Here is a 15720-nt window from a genome sequence, read left to right as displayed (position 1 = left end):
TTCTTATTTTTTGAAGTGAGCTCTATGCCCCAACATGGGGATTGAACTCACAACTTCAGGATCATGAGTTGCATGCTGTATTGACTGAGGCAGCCACGTGGCCCAGGGCCCATTATTTTTACAGTGTTTTTTCTGTCTCCCCTCTCTCCTTCTGGAGCTCTAGTTTTATGCATGTCAGACTACTTGATATTGCCCCACAGGTCACTGAGACTCCGTTGATATTTTTCTTGATCACTTTTTCTGTTTGCTTCATTTTGGACAGTTTCTAAGTCTGCCCTCAAGTTCACTGAGCTCACCTTCTACAGTGTCTAATCAGCTGTTCATCCTATCAGTGAAATTTTCATTTCAGGTACTATATTTCTCATCTCTAGTAGTCTATGTGGGTCTTTTTATCATCTACTTCTTTCCTTCTTTCCTCATTATGTTTATGTTTTTTTCCCAAATCATTGAGCATAAGTGTATCTGTCACAGTTATTTTAATAATCCTTGAATACTAATTCCAAGATCTCTGGAATTTCTGAATGTATTTCCATTGATTTATTTTTCTCCTTGTCAAGGGTGACATTGTTCTGCTTCTTTGCACTTCTAGTCATTCTTGATTGGATGCTGTGCGATGTAAATTTATGTTGTTGAGTACTGGATTTGGTTGTAGTCCACTAAAGAGGGCTGGACTTTGTTTTGGCATGCCATTAAAAGACTAGTATGATCTTTCAGAGGCTTGTTTTAAAGCTTTTTAACAGTAAGACTAGAGTAAGTAGCCTTTATTCTACAGCTAGCTTACTTGCACTATCAAAATATGACCCTCTGGTATCTCTCATAGGACTTACCTCATTTGTTTCTTTCTCTCAAAGATCACAATCCTGAGTTGCCTGATTTCTAGTGTCTAAAAACTGTCATATCATATTTTTTATTCTTTTTTTAAAGTTTATTATTTTTGAGAGAGAGAGAGACAGCATGAGCAGGGGGAGGGGCAGAGAGAGAGGGGGACAGAGGTTCCGAAGTGGGCTCTGCACTGACATCAGTAAGCCTGATGTGGGGCTCAAACTCACAAACCACGACATCATGACCTGAGACGAAATTAGATGCTCAGCTAACTAAGCCACCCAGGTGCCCCTGTCATATCATATATTTTGTCCAGTTTTCTAGGTAAGGCCACCCCTGGTACTCCCTTATGACTGAGAAAAGTCTAGAGAGAAACATTTGGAGCAAGGAAACATCTTTCCATTAACAGTTCCCATACAAGGGTGCACAGCAATGAGGACCTGGACAATTTTAGGATCATACCTGTGCTCTGAGGGATGTTCTATTTGATCATCTAGCTACCAGGTGGTGTGGTGCAGTGGACAGAATCATGAACCAGGGATACAGTTCTTCCCCTTCACTGTAGTGCATTTTATTTTGGTCTGTTCCACATCATCCCCTTCTCCTGATCATGACATCTGCCTTCCTTTGGAGAACTGCTCCTCCCCTATTTTCTATGGTTCCATTTGGGCTGGCAATCACAGTGCCTTCCCCTCCAGGCAACAGTGATGAGTCTGTGACCCATTCCCGGCCAACCAGAGCTCTTAATCTCCCTTCTTCAGTCATTGGTTTAGGGATGAGTACATGATCCAAGCTGGGCCAATCACAACCCTTCCCTAAGATTTTTACATAGACGCTAAGAGAGATAGATTTTCCCTGAGATATTGCTAGTCTGGATTGATATAAGCCTATAGTTTCCTGTGGACACATCTTACTCCTCTCTTCATTTCCACAGTGGAAGAGCTCAAGGCAGAAGGCCTAAAAAGAGCAGAGGGAATCCTGACCACACGAGTGATGTCCATGTAATCCCAGAGGCCAGCTGCACCTCTGCACTTCCTGTTTATATGAACCAATAAATTCCCTTTTCTACTGGTTTGATTCGTTTTCTGTCACATTCGACCTGCCACCCCCCCAAATCTGACTGTTTACATCCTGTTTGAGGTCTTGTCCCAGGTGTCTTCAAAGTGCACTATAAATATTCTAAGGAGTGCACAAGATGATCCATTGGTGTATGGGAAGAAAATATAGATCCACTGATGAGTAGGCAGGGCATGTCAGCATGGCAGAATAGCATGTGTGAGCATGAAAACTAGATTCCCTCCTCCATGAAGGCAGGGCCAGGATCTGTCTCATCTTTATGTTTCCCAGCACTGAGCACAGGGCCTGGCTGATAATTGACATCAAATAAATATTTGCTGACCTTTCCATAATACCCAGAGAGAGGTCCATACAGCATTGTTCTGGCACCCTGTCATAACTTAAAGAGCAATTTCACAAGGTCCAGAGCCCTTGACATCCTGCAAATGAAGGAGGAGGATGTCTTCAAACTCCTTGCAGCAGGAACCCACTCACTGGCACCAACCTTGACCTCCAGATGGAACAGTACATCTGCAGAAGGAAAAGTGATGGTGTCTACATCATAAATCTGAAGAGAACCTGGCAGAAGCTTCTGCGGGCAGCTCATGCCATTTTTGCCATTGAAAAATGGTGGTGATGTGAGCATCATACCCTCCAGGAATACCAGCCCGTGGGCTGTGCTGAAGTTTGCTGCTGCCACCAGAGCCACTCCTACCATGGGCCGCTTCACTCCTGGAACCTTCACTAACCAGATGCAGGCAGCCTCCCTGGTGTCTTCTGATGGTTATTGATCCCACTGTTGACCACCAGCCTCTCTCAGGGGCGTCTTCTGTTAACCCACCTACCACCGCTCTGGGTAACACAGACTCTCCTCTGCACTGTGTGGACATTGCCTTCCCTCGCAACAACAAGAAAGCTCACTCAGTGGGTCGGATGTGGTAGATACCAGCCCGGAAAGTTCTTCACACACGTGGCACCATCTCCCGTGAACGCCCATGGGAGGTCTGCCTGATCTCTCCTTCTACAGGCAGCCTGAAGAGACTGAAAAGGAAGATCAGGCCACTACTGAAAAGGCTGTGACCTGGGGCGCCTGGGTGGCTCAGCGGGTTAAGCATCCAACTCTTGATTTCAGCTCAGGTCACAATCTCATGGTTTGTGAGTTTGAGCCCCACCTCCGGCTTCACATCGCACTGACAGCTCAGAGCCTGCTTAGAATTCTCTCTCTCTCCTTCTTTCTCTGCCCCACCCCCTTCTCTCTCTCTCTCTCTCTCTCTCTCTCTCTCTCTCTCTCTCTCTCCATCTCAGAATAAATAAATAAACTTAAAAAAAGAAAAAAGGCTGTGACCAGGGAGGAATTTCAGGGTGAACGGGCTTCCCCAGCTCTCGAATTTATTGCTGTCCAGCCTAAGGTCTCAGACTGGTCTGAAGGCATGCGGGTGCCCTGTGCACCCATCCACCCTGAGAAACACTGGAGCACTCAGCCTTCCACTGATGACGGCTCTACAGCTCCCACTGCTCAGGCCACTGAATGGGGAGGAACAACTGGAGTGCTCTTAAGCTGTTCTACAGACGCTTAAACAGAAAAGGGAAATATGATCAACGGAAAATAAAATTTCTAAAAGGAATGAATGAATGAATGAATGAATGAATATCTGCAGGGTAAACAAATGAATAAATATGCAGAGACAAGTGGCATTTAGACAAGTGCTTGTAGTGGGGTGTAGGCTACAGAGGCAAAAGCACATGGTAGGTGAAGAACAAAGGTAAGGTTTGGTGAGGGAAGGGCACAGAAATCGTTAGCAGGGAGAGGTCGATGCTAAGATTTGGGTTTGAGGCATCTCTTTGCAGGAGAAAGACTGAGCAGTGACCCTCGTTAGGAGCCTGCCTCAGTCAGGTGTGAGATGAGGGAGACGTCGGGAATGGGGTACTGATTCCAGAGAGACTTAAGAGGCAGACCCACCCTGGTTCCTGGATGTTGGGGCTGTACGACAATGGGCTGGGGTAGGTGTGGGTCAGACAGGGGGGTCAGAGGTGTCAGGACAGAGGTGGATCAATGAAGACCCAGGAGGTTCCACTTTGGAACCTGGAGCCTGAGACAGCAAGTTTCACAGTGAGAAGACAGGTTAGAAGGAACATGAGTTTGGTTGACAGTGTCTTGTGGTTTTGAGCTGGGACATCCACGTGGATGTGTCCTAGAGGCCATGGGATTTGTGGGGGATGGAAATAAATTTGGGGGTTGTCAGGGAAGAGATAATATTAAAACAATGAGAAGCCTAAGGAAAGAACCCAAGGCACATTCAACGCATGGGACCAATACTGCAAAATTACCTCACTCCAGAAGGTATAGTCTTGAGACTCTATATATTACACACACACACACACACACACACACACACACACACACACCTTGACAGCAGAGGCCTGGGCAAGGTCCATAGGAAGATGCACATGGCATGCTCAGAGAAGTAGGAAGAGGCCAGGGAGACAGCGATTTCCTGGAAACCAAGAAGACAGTATAAAAAGGCAGGGCTTTCCACGGGATCAAATGCCACAGAAAGATGATGAATAGAGACTAGAAATGGGTAGATGGAAAAGAAATACAGGGCAAGCTCTGCCCTGACTAGCTGGTATTCTGGAGCCAGCCCCCTGGCCTCAACTACCTCCTAGAGCAGGTAAATGAGCTGAGCCCTCGGAAATGCCTGGTACGTGCTGAGGAAATGCCCGTGCCTGCCTTATTGGTTATGGTTGTTCTCTTTTCACCTTCCCTAAGTTTCCTTGACTGCTTCAGCCTGTGCAAACCACCTCCATCTTGGACCTCCCTCCCTGCCTCCCTCTCCAAGCATCCCACGTGACTGGAGAGCTCCTTGAAGACTTGGGGGGTGCCCCTGGGTCTCTCATTCAGACCTTATCTCCCCAGTCTCCACTCTGCCTATCATTCTGAAGGTAGAGGTGGCCTAGAGGAGCAGATGGGAACAGGAAGGCGCCAAAGCCCAGAGTGCTCCCTGATTGGTCAGTGGCCAGTGGGCAGGGCGTTGTCTAAGCCACGCCCTTAACATGAGCTGCCCCTCCCCCAGCCTTCCCAGTTTGCCGGATTTTTCCCAGGGTCCTTGGGTTCTGAGCTCTTCTGGGGCCAAAACTTTTCAAAATGTCCCCATGGATTAGGAGAAGCAAGCAGTGTTTCCTGTTTGGAGCGGGCATTGGCAAGGACACGTCTAAAATCCTGAATCCTGCACGCTTCCGAGTCCCAGTGCCTCAGGAGACTCCCATCCACGTGTCCTGGGCAAAAGAGTTCAATTAGCCAGGAATGGGGGGAAAGTGGACAGGGGGAGAGCCACAAAGGGGCGAACTGTGTGGACTGGAGGTTGGCTGGCGTCTGCAAGCTGATTTCCTCTGGCTGGGCTAGAGGAACCAAATGCTAATGTCTTCCAGAAGAGGTTCTGCTTTCCTTTCTCCCTAGTCCAAAGGGGAGGGAGACGGGGAGGATTTTCTCCGGGAGGACTTTCTCGCTGCCCTGGGACCAACATCATCCTCCACAACCCCAGGCTCCTCACACCCTCTGAGACCCCAGTGAGCACCGAAAGCAGTTCTATCTCGTATGTAGTAGCCCCGCTTTGCCCCTATTTCCAGCTCAGCAGTTGGGCAAAGGAAGGTTCAGGGCAGCCAGGCTGAAGCCACCACAGCCTAGCCACCGGGGAGAGAGGTGTTCTTTTTCAATCCTTTTGACCCTCCTGGATTAGGCCCAGGAAAAGTCTGGGATTGTTGCAAACACTCGCTCACACCCGCCCCAAGAGATCCTGGGGGTTTCTAGCTCCAAAGCCCTGGGCTGCCCTAGCTGAGGTGCTAACAACATCGGGATATTTGAATGCCGTTTCTTCTTAGAATTAACTTCTACTTTCTCTATTTGCAGTTAGGATATAAACTTTTCCTTTTATGTGCTTTAAGTAACATTAAAGAGAAAGGATTAAAAGTTTAGGTGGACGTGGTGAAGGCAAAAAGTGTGCAGTGGGCCCGTGATAACTCCATTTGGGGAGCCCCCGGAGTGAGGGGCGGAGAATGGGGTTCAGAGAGGCTGGGGCTTCCCCGGAAGGAGCTGGGTGTGTGTGTGGGGGGGGGGGGGTTGCACCACCCACGCAGCTACAAAACGGATGCCTAGCTGGGCAGTGACTCCAGGGACCTGAGGCAGATCCCCTGGCGAATCAGAATCAATTAAAAGCCCCCTGTTCCACTTTCCTGCCTGCTTGCCCCTATACCCCATGCCTCCTAGGGCTGAGGGCTTTGTTTCTTCCAGGCTTGGATGGGAGCCTCCCTACACACACACACACACACACACACACACACACACCCTCTCCCCATCTTCCCCTCCCCTTCTCTCCCTAGGCTGTGAGGCCCCTCCGGGAGCCCCTTTGTAAGGTAATTGGATTTCTCCCCTTGTTAGTTTGCAATGAAAATGTCATCTATTCCAGGCCACCGCCGCCGAGGAGGAGCCAAGCCACCATTCAGCTAGCCTGGCTGAGCTGTGAAGCTATTCAGGAACTCCCTGCCTCCCAGTCGGGCAGCTGGCTGCTTCCCTGACAATGCCCCCCTTCCCCTCCACCCCTACCAGTGTACCCAGCCCACCAGGGAGTGGCCTTGACAGGGCCAGGGCTTGGGACGCTACAGTCTGAGGTTCCTAGGTCACCACCACCCACTTCCAGCAAGTAGGCGCTGGAGGAATTTGATTTTAAGAGTATTCCCCACCCTTAAGTGTGGGCACTTGGGAGGGGGCAAGAGAGAGGGAAGGGGCTAGGGGGAAAATTCCAGAAGTTCGACAGACCAGGCCAGAGCCGACCAATCCAAAGGCCACCGTGGAGCTACCTGGCCTCAACTGGAAGTTCCTCCGGACACAGCGCTCACTCCTCGCCCTCAGGGCTCCTAGTGGGAAACATAAGCAGGGGAAATGGCTCACACCCCATCCAGGCACCTGCCAGTCCTTCCCCCAGAGCTTGCGGACAAAGTGAAAAACCAGACGGAAATGAGATGCAAAGGCAGTCATATGAATCTGTAACCTGTTCCCCCAAAGGAAGAGAGATAAACCCCCCACCCTCACCGTCACTGTTCAGTGTGGAAACCGAGGTCCATACTGCCTGAGTAACGTGCTCAAAAGGGCACAGACGACAAATGGCAGAGAGGGGTTCAAACCTGCATCTGTCCCATTTTTAAGCCTACTGTTTAAAAAGCAAGCCCAATTTTGGATGGCATTGACCTTCCCTTCCCCATCCCAGGAGCCACACTGCCCCTTTCATCAGGTCAGGCTAGGACTATTGTTGGGGGGGGGGGGGGTGGCAACAATAGAGACCTGACTGGTCACCCTCCTGCTTCAAAAGCCATCAGTGGTTCCCATCACCCTCCAGTGCAAATTCCGAGGCGTGACCTAGCCCTGCGTCCTGCTCCAGCCTGTCCACTGTCGCCCCTTCCTTCCATCCTATGCCTCAACCACCCGCAAACTCTGAATATGTTCTAGTATTTCTTTTTTTTTAATTTTTTTTAATGTTTATTTTTGAGAGAGAGAAAGAGTGTGAAAATGGGGGAGGGGCAGAGAGACAGAGACACACAGAATCCGAAGCAGGCTCCAGGCTCTGAGCTGTCAGCACAGAGCCTGACGCGGGGCTTGAACCCACAAACCATGAGATCATGACCTGAGCTGAAGTCGGATGCTCAACCGACTGAGCCACCCAGACTCCCCTGTCCTGGTATTTCTCACTGTCTGCTGTGCTGGAGTGTTCCTTCTGTGCCCAGCCCACTCGTTATCCTGAAAGATGCCTGCTCAGTCGTCTAGTGAAACTCTCCCAGACTCCCTTCTCTGTCTGAGCAGTGACCTTGGAAGTTATCTGCAGCTCTGACACTTGCTAACTGTGGCTCGGGCAGTTTATTTTCCCTTTGTCTATGTCTCAGTCTCCTCATCTGTAAAGTGGGGCTAACAATAGCTGTTACCTCAAAGGGATTGTTGGAGGATCCAATGAGTTGATGGTAGCTGGTCTCCCAAGATAGCTGCCGATGATCCATGTTCTAGGCAGTCTCCCCCAACATTGAACCTGGGCTGGCCTGGGACTAACAGAACATGGAAGGAGTGTTTCTGTGCCGGTTCTGAGCCTAGTCTTCAAGGTAACTAGCAGCCCCTGCTTTCTCCTTCTTGCAAGGCGTGGCTGTGAGCTGCCTTGGAAGAGGTCTAGATGTCCTGATGGAGCAGAGGCCACCTGACCAGGTCATTGAGAAGAAGTCCTAAGACTTCATGGAGAAGGAGTGAGGACCAGCCATGCCAACATTCAAGAGCTGCACTCCAAACGACCTCAGGTCCAACTGTCACTTGATAGCACCTGCATGAGACACTCCAAGGAAGACCAGAAGGAGAACTGTCCAGCTGAGCCCGCTCATCCCATGGAACTGTGAAGGATCATTAAGCCACTAAATTCTCAGATGGTTTGTCACACAGCTGAAAAGAACCAAAGCAGAGTTAAGCAAGTAGTGTGCTGAGAACGGCATCTGGCCCACAGTAAGCACTGAACGTGTTGATTCATTGCCACTTATCCTAGAATCCTCATGGCTGTCATCTACACCATGCACGGACCACGAGATCGTGACCTGGCTGAAGTCGGACGCTTAACTGACTGCGCCACCCAGGCGCCCCACCCATATGATTATTGAAAGTGGTTTAAAATATCTCTGCATACGCGCTCATATTTCTCCTCCTGCCCCATAATCTGTGGTGGACGGTGGAGACACAGGATGGAAGGGACATGCAACTTCAAGTTCCAGTGGGAGGCAGCCACCCACCAATGAGGGGCATCTGTTGGGGTCTCCATGTGAGTAAAACATAGACTCCTATTGCGTTCAGCCCCTGGGATTTAAGGAGGGAGGTTACAACAGGTAGTATTGCTTTTAATCTTGTAATTAACAGTCAAATTATCCTTTTTTAAGTTTTACCTTTTTAAATTTATTTTTAGAGCGAGAGGGCACAAGCGAGGGAGGGGCAGAGAGAAGGGGAGAGAGAGAATCCCAAGCAGGCTGACAGTGTGGAGCCCCATGTGGTGCCCGAAGTCACGGACTGTGAGATCATGACCTGAGCCAAAATCAAGAGTTGGACACTTAATCGACTGAGCCACCCATGAGCCCCAACAGCAAAATTATCTTGATCTGATGCATTTCTAATCATACATCTTTTAACAGCTTTTTTTAAAGTTTTTATTTTTAAGCAATCTCTACACCCAATGTGGGGCTCGAACTCACAACTCCGAAATCAAGAGTTTCATGCTCCTCCGACTGAGCCAGGCAGGTGCCCCTAATAGCTTTATTGAGATGTAATTCACACACTATACAAATCACTCATTTAAAGTGCACGGTTCAGTTGTTTTCTGTATAGTCACAGGGGCAACCATTATCACAGTCAATTTAGAACATGTTTGTCACCTCACAAAGAAACCTCCTACCCCTTAGCTATCACCCCCCTAATTCCTCTGCCCTCACCCCTAATTCTCAGCAACGATTAATCTACTTTCTGTCTGTATAGATTTTCCTATTCTGGACATTCCATATTAATCAAATCACATAATTATGTGGTCTTCTGGGACCAGCTTCTTTCATTTATTTATTTATTTTTAATGTTTACTTATTTATTTTTGAGGAGGAGGAGGGGCAGAGAGCGAGGGAGAGAGAATCCCAAGCAGGCTTCGTGCTGTCAGCGCAGAGCCCGACGCAAGGCTTAAACTCACCAATCGGGAGATCGTGACCTGAGCCGAAATCAGGAGTCCGATGCTCAACCGACGGAGCCACTCAGGTGCCCCTGGCTTCTTTCATTTAATGTGATGCTTTAAAGGTTTATCCATACTGTAGCCTGCGCCAGAATTTCATTATGTTTTATGGCCAAATAACATTCTATCGCATGGCTGTAACGCATTTTATTCATCCATTCATCCACTGATGGGCATTTGGGGTGTTTCCACCTGTTGGCCATTAGGAATAGCGCTGCCATAAATATTCGTGTACAAGTTTTTGCGTAGACATATGTTTTCATTTCTCTTGGGTTCATGCGCGGAGTAGCATTGCTGGGTCATATGGTAACTCTGTGTTTAATCATGCGAGGGGAACTGCCACACTATTTTCCAAAGTGGCTGAAGCATTTTACACCCCCACCAGGAGTGCGTACACGTTCCAGTTTCTCCATATCCTCGCCAACACTGAGCCACCCAGGTGTCCCTTGGCCATTTTCAAATTAGATGATTTATCTTTTTATTATTGAGTTGTGCTAAGTCATAAATCTTCATTACCTTTTAATCTTGCATATTGTTATGGGTCTATTTAATTTGGGGGAGGGGATGAGTTGGGTGATTTATTTTCTAAAAAGCTATGTGTTTCTCTAGTTCTTTAAATTTATTGCCATACAGTTGTGGATCATATTCACTTGTAATTCTTTTTGTCTCTTTCATGTGTGTGGCTCTATCACCTTTCTTGCTCCTAATATGCGTTTGAGCTTCTCCCCCAATCTGAGTCAGGCTTGTTAGAGGTTAGCTTTTTTATCTTTGTTAAAAGCTAAAGTTTTGTTTAATTGTTTACTGTTTTTCTTCTTACTTATTTATTCCCTCTTGACTTTGTAGATATCCCCAACACTGTCTTTCTATTTTATTTCTTTTATGGTTATTTATCTTGTTTTAAGTCTTTTATTCTGAAAAACAAAAATGTTAAGTCTATGCATTTTCTCTTGTGAAGAGTCTTGAATGTGTCTGGTAAGTTTTATATAATTTGTTAATAATTTAAATTTTGAGTTTTGATTTCGTCTTTGACACAGTGTTTATTTTTAAAGTGATTGGGAGCATCTAGGTGGCTTGGTCAGTTGAGCCTCTGACTCCTGATTTCAGCTCAGGTCATGATCCCAGGGTAGTGAGACTGAGCCCCACGTCAGGGTCTGTGCTGAGCATAAAGCCTGTTTAAGATTCTCTCTCTCTCTCTGTCTCCCTCCCTCCCTTTCTTTCTTCCTCGCCTTCTCTCTGGGGGCGCCTGGGTGGTTCAGCTGAGCGTCTGACTTCAGCTCAGGTCATGATCTCACAGTTGGTGAGTTTGAGCCCCGGATGGGGCTCGTTGCTGTCAGGCACAGCCCGCTTCGGATCCTCTGTGCCCCTCTCTCTACCCCCTCTACCCGCTCATGCTCTCTCAAAAATGAATAAACATTAAAAAAAATTACAATAATCTTTCCGTTTTTGAGACACCTGGCTGACTCAGTGGAGCATATGACTCTTGATCTCAGGGTTGCGAGTTCAAGTCCCACATTGGATGTGAAAATTACTTCTTAAAAATTCTTAAAAACATTTTTTAATAAAATAATCTTTTCATCATTTAATTATCATCCAAACGAATTTAGATCACGTGAATTTGGCCTATAAAATCTCTACTTTTGGAAATTTATTGTGTATCTTTGTGACCAAGTAAGGAATACATTTTTGTTAGTGTTTCGTATAGTTTTACACGAGACACAATAATGCGAGATGCATATATATGTACATATAAGGTGCATTTACATATGATCTTGGTGTTTTAATTATTCAGACCCTCTACTTCCTTGCCTAGTTGTGTCTACTGAATTGTCCAATTCCAAACCTTTGTATTTGGATCACCAGCGTGGCTGTGGGGCCTTGTCAGTTCCTTATTTTTCAGTTCTGTTTGTGTCTCTAGAAGTTTTTGCTGTGCTTATTTAACTGCTTTGTGGTTCAGCACATAAAGGTTTCCAACTGTTTTACGTTCTTCATGAGAAAGGAATTTCTCTTTTAGAAGTGCGGGTTGAATTTGATCTGCTGACACGTGGGAACGGAATCTCCTAACACCGGACCATCAAGTGAAGCCATCTTGAACCCTGATACATGAGCTTTGGTTCCTTCCTGTTGAGTGCCCTGTGGTATATATCCCACAGCAGGAAGACATCATCAGGTGTCCTCTCGCTGTCTCGTGGTGGACAACTAGGAGTTTTCCCATTTTCACTATTACAAACCGTGCTGCAAGGAATATCCTTGTAACCACTCCCAGAGCACCTATGTGAGTGTCTCCAGGGCTCGCCCACGTGTTGTGAGCAGACCACTGGCCTTTGAGATTCTGGTGCCTGAAGCCCAGCACCTGGGTGTCCTTACTCTTTACTCAGGAGACTCATAAATATTATTGCTCTCTATTAATATTGAAGAAGAAACACTGAAGAGAATTGGGAAGAATTGTCATAAGGCTTACACATTTGTTTTAACTATTTATTTTCAAGAGAGAGAGAGAGAGAGAGAGCACCAGTGGGAGAAGGGCAGAGAGACGGGAGGAGAGGGGGACAGAGAATCCCAAGCAGGCTCCGCACTGTCAGCATGGAGCCCGATGAGGGGCGCAAGCTCACAAACCGTGAGATGGTGACCTGAGCTGAAGTCCGGCGCTTAACTTACTGAGCCACCCAGGTGCCCCAAGGCTTACACATTTTTAACTCTATTGGATTTTTTCTTTTTTCAATCAAGAGTTTACTTCTTTCATAACTTTACTGCCTATCTCCTTTTCCCAACTATATGTGCACGCATGCATGTGTTACGTGTACGTGTGCGTGTGTGCATCTGGTGGAAGGCAGGGAATGCCTGTCGCACGGGTGAGCCTTCTGTGGCCCTCAGCTTGTCTGTTCTCAGTGAAGCTGCTGCCCTTACGCTTTTCCTTTGCATCCTGGAAATGTTTCTCCATTTGTATCTTTTGCATCCTGGAAATGTTTCTCCATTTGTATCTTTCAGGGGAAATTTACACTTTCCGTTCAACTCTCTATTGCCTCTGAGGGGAAGGTACATCAGCCACTGTATTTTTTGTTCATCGCTGTCTCTTACCATGAATTGCCCTTCTTTCATAGAAGCAATGTGTAGTAGAAACCTACTATGTGTTTGTGAGGTGCTACAGCGACGGTGATCATGAGATGCGGCCCTCGCCCTCGTGTCCTCCCTCCCCCTTTGCTGCACTGTTCCCCACTGGCCCATACTTTTCTCCCGAGGACCCCTCCTCTCATGAAGAGTTCCTTCTCTGGCCCTTTGTCGGATGCACGGATTGCCACAGCGTCCGCATAGAACCCTCAGCTCTGATGGAATCTTCCTCATGGATCTAAGGTGGGAGACGTTGGGGTATGTGGTACTCGGCCAGGCCCTGGCCAGTATTCTTCACATGCTGGCTCCCCTTCCGGGTGTGAGACCCTGTGCTAATCCTCCAGGCAACGGGGACCATGGGCTGTTGGGTGGGATCTGTCTCCTGCTCCTACCGCCCCCCTCTCTGACTGGGCAGCTCTCCTTGTTGGAGTTCTGAAACCCACGTTTGCTGCTTTTTGCACATGGGCCTGAAGGGACCTCTCTTGCCTTGCTCCGGAGCCCCCCCCCCGGGCATCACCCAGGTCAGCATCAGGAGGACAGCCAAGCCAGTCATAGAACCCCATCCAGGACGCCCAGCCCCCACCCACCCCTCACCAACAGCATCTTAGTCTGGGCCCTTGCTAGAAGCTGCCGCAAGATCTGCCCCGACACAGGCTTGGTCTCTGAAGCCGATACAGATACTGTTCTTATTTGCGGCAAACCCAGGTTTTTCATGAGATATTGGGAAGGGGAGAGGCAGCCGTGACACGTTTACTTTAGAGACAGAGGAAGGGATACAGGAGCAGGGAGTGTCCGGGGACAGCGCGGCCATTGGCAGGGTGACCGTGTTAAAGAGCGTGCTTCCATCTGGCACGGCTGCTCCCCGAGCCACCACATGTGGAAACCCTTAGGATGTTCCCTCTGGAGAGGAGAGAGAAGCCCTAAGGGGGACATGGCTTTGACCAGGCTGACAGCCCTTGGCCCTTTGGGGCTCGCGGGTGGAATGCCATGCGCCCACTGAGTCCCAGGGGAGCTCCTGGCCATTTCCATCCCCTCAGTCAGCACCTCCTAAGGAGCACCCACCAGGACCAGGCATCATTAGCTTAGCACTGGGGGCCACAGAAGCGCATGAAGCCAAGTCAGACGAGGAGACTGAAAACACTCAGATGCGTAAAAGAGGCAATACGCTCAGTGACCGCTATGTCCCGAACGTTGCTTGTTAGCATGGCCTGCTAGGTGCAAGGGGCAGGGGGTGGGGTGGGGTGGGGTGGGGTGGGGTGTTGAGCCCTCACAGGACCATGGTTCTACACAGTGGTCTCAGTCACCACCCCCCCCCACCCAGTGACCTGGCCAGCTGAGGGTGCTTGTCCTTTTTTCAGACCAAGAAACTGCCCTCCAGAGCCCAGGTGCCCGCACAGTCTCATTCTGACAGGTAAGTCCCCGCCACCCTCCCCTGGCTCATTCCAGGCCCCTCCGTGGCCGTGTAAAGGTGGAGGCTTTGCAGTTGCTGGATGCCGTGGGTGCTAAGGCCGCGCCGCCCGAGCGGGGGAGGGGCTCTTCACCCGGGGTCCTGTTTTGGGGTGGGGGAGGGGAGGCACCGGAACTAACTGGCGACCCTGTTCAGATGCAGGCCGCTCCAAGCCCCGGTTCTTCCCTTCATTCCTCTAACTGGCCTCTCCAAGCCCCCGCGTCCTCACCTGCAAAACGCGCATAATGGAGCACCTGCCTCATTGCTCAAGTGACAGCTAAACAGGATGGAGAAGAAAATACACTAAGCACGGTGGATAGCAATAGTGTTGGCATCTGGCCTCAGCTTCCTAGTTATAAAGTCGGGTCGGAAAGTCTCGTCTACGCCAGCTTCATAGAATGGTCCCTGGTTTAACGACCATTTATTGAGCGCCTACATATGCAGGCATTTATGGTGTTTTGGGCTCCCTCACCCTGTGTCTCACTCCTAGCTAGGGGGTAGGGGGTGGGAGGCTCACTGCAGCTGCAGCCCCAGCACCCCAGACGCGGGGTGGGGGTGGGGGGTGCAGCCTCGGAGGGGAGGAGAGGTTGGAGGTGGCGTGCTGGACTCCAATCAGCGGTCCACAGCGCCACCTAGTGGCGACAGGCAGCCATGCCAGAAGACTTGTGCCTTCTGTCTTTCTGGGCTCTCAAAGACGACAATCAGGCTCCCTTCAAGGGCTCACAGACTGTGGGGAGCCAGGACTCGGTGCCAGAGCCAGCGACCCCATAATATTTCTGGGCGCTTCCCAGGCTCCAGGAGGGTGGCAGGCAGAGCAGGGGCTTGGAAGGAGCCAGGCTCTGGGGTTGCTGGCAGGGCTTCTTGGCATACAACTTACCGACTAGTCTGGTCTTGGTTTCCTTCCTCTGCAAAATGCGTGATAGTAAAATACGTCCCTCCACACCCAGAATGGAAGCGAGGCCAGGAGGAGATGGGAAAGGGAAACGTGGAAGAGTTGGCTACATCTTTCTCATGAGATGATGGGTAGTACCGTGTGAGCTAGGAATGAACTGGGTAAGTCCAGGGACCTGCTGACTGAGCCAGGGTCCAGGGGTGAGGTTGGAGCCGTCGATAGGCCTTCCAGGGCCAGGCTGGCACAATGTGTGGGAGCAGGGGCTGCTTGGGGCTGATTTCCCCACAGAGTATCTCCCCAGCTCATCCTTTCTTGCCCTTCATTCAACCAGTCTGAGCTGCTCCTGTGTGTCAGGCACTGGGCTGGGTGCTGGGAACACAGAGGGGACCAGACACCTCTATGCTGCATTCTGTCCAGGACTGCCTTACCTCCAGCCTACCCTGGGCTCCTCTGAGGCCGAGGGTCTGAAATGCCTGTTTTTGAAACAGCCATAAAAAGCGGTGGTGGGGGGGCACCTGTCTGGCTCATTCAGTAGAGCGTTGCAACTCTTGATTTAGAGTTGTGAGTTTGAGCCCCACATTGGGTGGGGTTTTTTATTAAAAAAAAAACAAAAA

This window comes from Leopardus geoffroyi, chromosome D2, assembly GCF_018350155.1.
Source record: "Leopardus geoffroyi isolate Oge1 chromosome D2, O.geoffroyi_Oge1_pat1.0, whole genome shotgun sequence".
Classification (NCBI taxonomy): domain Eukaryota; kingdom Metazoa; phylum Chordata; class Mammalia; order Carnivora; family Felidae; genus Leopardus; species Leopardus geoffroyi.
This window is presented reverse-complemented; position numbering follows the sequence as displayed.